Source organism: Hipposideros armiger, unplaced genomic scaffold (assembly GCF_001890085.2).
Source record: "Hipposideros armiger isolate ML-2016 unplaced genomic scaffold, ASM189008v1 scaffold_592, whole genome shotgun sequence".
NCBI classification, from domain to species: domain Eukaryota; kingdom Metazoa; phylum Chordata; class Mammalia; order Chiroptera; family Hipposideridae; genus Hipposideros; species Hipposideros armiger.
In genome coordinates, this window is record NW_017731942.1 from 595,674 (window position 1) to 601,647 (window position 5,974).

Sequence of the window (5,974 nt, forward strand, 5' to 3'; positions counted from 1 at the left end):
AGTGACTGATTCACACTTTTTTCCAAGTGTAACGCACACTCCATTGCAGTCAGCCCATTGTCCCAGTCGTCACGTTCTGGTTTCTTGACATCCTGAAGGAAGATTCTGCCACCTCGCTGGTTCTGCAGCTTCATCAGTTTCTCAGCATGTTCCCTCTCCTCATGAGATTGGTGAAGAAAATATTTGGCAAAATTCTTCAGAGCCACATCATCGCGGTCAAAGTAGTAAGACATGGACAGGTAGACGTAGGAGGCGTAGAGCTCCAGGTTGATGTGGCGGTTGATGGCGGCCTCCGAGTCCTGGTGGCAGTTCTGGCGCACCTGCGAGGTGGACGCGGTCGTCATGGTGGGAGGCTAAGGAGAGGCGGCGGCGGCGGCGGCTCGGCGGCGCTGGAGCGGTGGCGGGAACCTGAGGGCGGACGGAGGGCGCTGTGGGCAGGTGGCGAAGGGTAGAGCTGAGAGGCCGGCGGGATGGAGGAATGAGCGCCGGTTCCGTCCAAGCACTGTTGAAGCAGGAAACCGCGGCAACTCCGGGCGAAGACTGTCAGCACCCCTTCTGTATCGTGCACATACTACCCTGCCGGGTCCACAGACACAAGGCAATTCAATTGCTGATTCGTTAGCTGGAAGTGTTCAAGTTGCAGAGGCAACACACTTCCATTCCCTAACACATGCTAATGCAGATGGTCTGCATTCGCGGTTTGCTATCTCTAACAACCAAGCTCCTCAAATTATACAGACGTGCCCTACTTGTCAGATTTTTAACGCTTCACAAGAGCGTCCTGAAGGAGTTAACCCTCGAGGTTTAGTCCCCAATGCTATCTGGCAAATGGATGTGACTCGTGTTCCTTCATTTGGGCGGACATCCTTTGTTCATGTTACTATAGATACGACTTCTGGTTTTTTAGTCTCCAATGCTATGACAGGAGAGACCACCGCCCATGCCTGTTGTCGATTACTTGTTTGCTTTTCCATTATGGGCCTGCCTCGTTCTATCAAAACAGACAATGGTCCTGCTTATGCAAGCTCTAAATTTGCGCAATTCTGCGCTGTATGGCGAATTTCGCACACACTGGGATTCCTTACAATCCACAGGGTCAAGCTATTGTTGAACGTGCTAATTCCACCTTAAAGAAACAGTCACAAAAACAGAAAGGGGGAGACAGCAAGGACTCCCCACAGATACAATTAGCAAAAGCTATGTTTACCTTACATTTTTTGAATTCCTCTGGTTCAAGTACTGAACCACACCTTGGACAGACTGCAGCTGAGAGGCATTTCAACAGCATGCTTAGTTCAAAACCTTTGGGAAAAGTTCCTATCTGGTGGAAAGATATCCAAACTAATCAATAGCGTTTAGGAACCTTATTAACTTGGGGACGAGGTTTTGCTTGTATTTCTCCAGGTCCAAAGGAGCGGCCCTTGTGGGTGCCTGGCAGGTGTGTCAAACCTTACCATGAGCGATGGCTCGAGGAAGAGAAAATTAGCGCGGATAGCAGACATAGAACCTCCAGTGTTCCAAAAGTTCCGTCTATAGCTGACAATCACGCTGTAAATCACCCGGATCGGCCCACCTCCTGGAGGAAGCACTCCCAAGACGGAGAAAGCTCAACCTCCCACATGGGGACAATTGAAAAAGCTGTCTCAGATGGCAGAAAAGAATTTGGATGACAAAGGCATACCTAAACATGACACCAACATGCTAGTTTCTATGCTGCAGTAATTTCAGTTGTAAGTTATGTTTTGCAAAGCGTTGTAACAATTAATTTTACTTATTGGGCTTATTTGCCTAATCCTTCTTTATTTACTCTTTTAAATCACACGGCTGTGGGCTATTTAAAAAACACCTATTTGCATTGGTTTAAAGACACCCCCCTCCCCCGTGTGTCTCACTTTGTCACCAAACCTGGGAAGTTCCCAGAGAGAAAGGAAATAACTACTTTAAAATGTAACTGGAATATTTCTACTTATTGTGTTTAACTTAGCTTTACTGTAAATATCCAAGAACTACAGCAAGAGGTGGATTTGATGACGTATGCTCACTTATCTCTCCTGCCTGGAGATGAAACTTTCTGTGGCTGCAGAAGAGTTTTCTACTTTAAACCCTCTCCCTTGGGTAAATACCTTTGGAGAAGGACTTATGGGTGCATTTCTAATCTTATTGATTTTATTGTTTCTATTTTACCTAGTCATCTGCCACGAACAACAAAAGCTCAGAAGGGAAATAATCAGGAAACCGCGTGGTCTGTGTTCCTCATACTGCTAAACTCAAAAAGGGGGAGATGTCGCCTTGCAGCTGCCGACTCAAATGCTCCTGCACACTGATCCTTTGAAGTCATAAGGAAGTGTCTTGGAATGCTAAGTCCTGATGGAATGATCTCGGTAAAACTTCCTTATCTGGTGGTCTCGGAATGCTGAGTCCATCCCGGGGATCATAGGCACAACTCGTGCTTGATCACAATGAGTTTCAGTGAAGCAGCTGCCGGTCTAATCGAATCAATTAACTGGGTATAGATATTCAAACTGACCTCTTTGTGACAGTTGTAAATAAAAGTTATTCGGATCACGGCTCGCTCTCTCTGTCTGCAGAAACTCTACTTTTGACTCTTGTGATTTCTTAACCCTTCGCCACCCCTCCTCAAACCCCAGCCCTTGTCACGCAGGACGTGATATATAGTAGCAGGTCACTGTTCTCAGGGCATGCTCACAATTTAAAATAGAAACATTTATTTGCAAACAGCACATGTTTTGCTGTCTATGAGTGTTCAGAGGTGGGTGTGGTGCCCACTGTCCATTTCTTGGTCTGGGAAGCCAGGCTGGGGAGAGGCTCCAGCTGGAACTGCCCAGCTTCTCCTTCAGGCAGCCCAGGCGCTTCCCTGCCCTTCTCTGCAGATCCTCAGAGTCCATTTTGGAATAAACTTTAGCCTTGAAGGAGCTGGCTAGTTGGAGTTATATGTTACTACTTGACACAGCTCAGCATTTGACCCCAGTATCCTGAGAGGGATATGCCTGAATCAGATGCAAGGGGAAAGACCTTTGGGCAAAACAGCCACAGTTGCCCTCACGTCATGGGCGCCATTGTCACACAGGCACGACACTGGTCTTGCCTGCTGGGAAGGCACCCTGGCTCCTGCTGGGGTTATTTGGAGACCCTGAGACTTCCTCAGGGCTGCAAGGCCTCTCCTGTGTCCGTGTCACAGGGGCAGAGCTTCATCTCTAGGTTTCTGAAGAGGCCACTGGAGGTACTTTGAGACGCCCAGGTTCTCTGTCCTCATGCTACTGATAAGGCCATGCTGGCCAAGGGAAGCCCAGCCATAAGCCCCCACTCCTGCCCATAGGACCGTTGGGCACTGGGCTGGCTCAGGTGTGGCTGTTAGCTGGAGTGGGGGAGTAAACAGTGGGACAGGGCAGCTGGGAAAGCCCCTGTGAAGGGGTGCTCGCAGCTGCACTGAGCCCCAGAGGGTAGCAGGGCCTGTACTTGGGGAGACTCCCACCTCCCTTCTAGGGCAGCTCCCGTGTCACAGCCCACTGTGTGGCCCAGCCTTGACTTCTGACACCTCAGAGCCCCATCTGTCTTACTCTGAGTCACCACATTAAGCGGTTGGGTAAAGCCTCACTCTGACTGTCCTCAGCCTCTGCCCCCCCCACTCCCCACCCCCATCAAACCTCAGCTTGGCACTGTGCCCTCCCCAGCTACTGCCCTCTTCTCTGCTTCCCTTCCAGTAAGACTTCTTGAAGCAGTTATGATAGTCTCCTCCACTCTCTGTCACCTCCATTCTCCCCTCTAGGGTTTGGTGTGCCACCATCCAAGGAGCATCGTCTGCCTGGAACACAGAAAGGGGTGCTCCTGAGAGTGGGGTGCTGCCAGACCCGGCCTCACTCCTCCAGCTGGACTTGGGTCCCCTCACTCCCATGGGCCCTTTCCCCTGGGATGTGCAAGAGGCTGCTCAGCCATAACACAGCGTCACCTAATCCACGCAGGCCACCATGCAAGAGAGCAGGAACCAGGAGTCATCAAGACTCTGCAATCATACCCATGCTCACCATCTATGCCCCTGTCACACCCGCAGCAAAGTTGGAAGAATGTTACCATGATACTCAGTTACCCTCCACACCTAGATTTTCCCTTTATTGTACAATACTAGTCAATATTGTACTACACTCATCTGTCCATCCTTTTACCCATCCATCAATTCATCTTGATTTTAAAAATGTATTTCAAAGTAAGGTACAGACATCAGTACTTTTCTACCTAAGGATATCGAATGCACATCATTAACTAGGGCTAGATATGTGTTTAGTTCTTTTTTCTTTGGAGGCAAAGTTTATGTACAATGAAATGTACAAGTCTTAACCATATAGTCCATGAGTTTTTTGTTTTTTAAGATTTTATTGGAGAATTGGGGGAGGGGAACAGCACTGGGGCATCGGGGAAGGGGAACAGACAAGTTTCTGTCCTTTTGTTCTTCAGTCTAGTTGTGGAGGACGCGGCTTCACTGGCCCATGTTCGTATTATTATTGTGCTCTTCCCAGGTGAGGCAGATCGGTCGCCGACCACTGGACGGCCGCTCACGGCGGCTCTTGGCAGTTCACGCTGGCTGCCAGCCACTCACGGTAGCTTTACAACAGCCCACTGCAGCCTACGCCGTCGCCAGTGACTCATGGCAGCCCAGCTCCAGGTTGAGCTGTTGTTCACCATCCTAGCTGAAGCAGCATCAGTGGGATCCAAACCGGGGCCCTGCTGTTCAGAGCTGGTGTCTCAAGCCAGCTTTTAACCAACGCGCCACTTGGCCGGCCCTAGTCCATGAGTTTTGACAAATGCATATACCTGTGTGACCCAACCCCTATTAAGATACTGAAGATTAGCATTGCCCCCAAAAATTCCCTCATGCGCCTTCCCAGCCAATCCCTGGTCCCCTGTTGCCACCCCAAGGCAGCCACTATTCTGAATTTTTCCCATAATTTTCCTGTTCTAGAGCTCGATGTGAATGGGGCAGGTGCTTTTCTGTGTAAGGCTTCTTGCACTCAGAGTAATGCTTTTGAGATTCGCTCATGTTGGTGTCAGAGTGTTGTGTCTGTGCTGCTTAGACTCCCCCACCTTTCTAAGGGTGGGACCCAAACTCCTCCGTGGCCCTGGTGTTCCCCCTCCGGGCCCTGCTCCTTGTTTTCCATGTCCACACCTCCCTGTTCTTCAGTCACACCACCATAGTCCTGACCCTGGAGCTCCCCCAGCTCCGGGCCACTGCATGACTCTTCTTTCTGCTGGCTCTTTGCCTTGCGCAGGTTTTTGCTCCGGTGTCACTCTTCTGAAGCCTTCCTTGCCCCTCCACTCTAAAGCAGCCCTGCACATTGTCCTTTTCTTTGAAGCGCTTGTCCCTGTCTAAAATCATGTTTACATATTTGTTTGTTTCCTGTCCATCCTGCCCCAGCTAAACTTGGTGAGGCCATGGTTCCCATCTTCTTGTTCACTGTTGTACCTCCAATGCCCGTGTAGCATAAATACTCTTGAATGAATGGGTGGTGAGTAAGTGAATGTATGAATGACCACTGCCGGAAAACTGCCAGCTCTTTCCTGCAAATCTGACCTCTGGCTGCACAGTAGGAGGCTGGCCCACGGCTCCAAGGGCTGAGCAATGCCCACAGCCTCCACGCAGCACTCACTGAGTGTGCCAATGGCTCAGGAATAAGGCAGGCTGGGTGGATGGGTGAGCCGCAGAGGACCCTGGTTTGGCCACAGGCAGATCCCAACATGTTCAGCAACCATACAAAGGGAGGCTTTCAGGCTGGAAGGCAGGCCTGGGGTCCCCTCAAGGGAGAGAGCAGATCCCCTTGGTGTTCTGCCTTCTACTTTTCTTCCTCTTTGGTTCCCACAGGACCCCAATATTCAACTAACCATCTGGCAGGGCACTGGTGCACAGCTCCCAGCATGCCTGTTCCTCTGCGTCTGCAATTATGGAAAGCATTTCTCCCTAAAC

General features: G+C 50.2%; 1 pseudogene across 1 annotated transcript; it reads right to left on the minus strand.

Moving 5' to 3' along the window:
• Positions 1-5: 5 nt before the first annotated feature.
• LOC109371804 (ferritin heavy chain pseudogene) lies at positions 6-542 on the minus strand (annotated as a pseudogene). Its single transcript, XR_002121931.1, has one exon. The product of XR_002121931.1 is annotated as a ferritin heavy chain pseudogene (transcript).
• Positions 543-5,974: the final 5,432 nt, after the last annotated feature.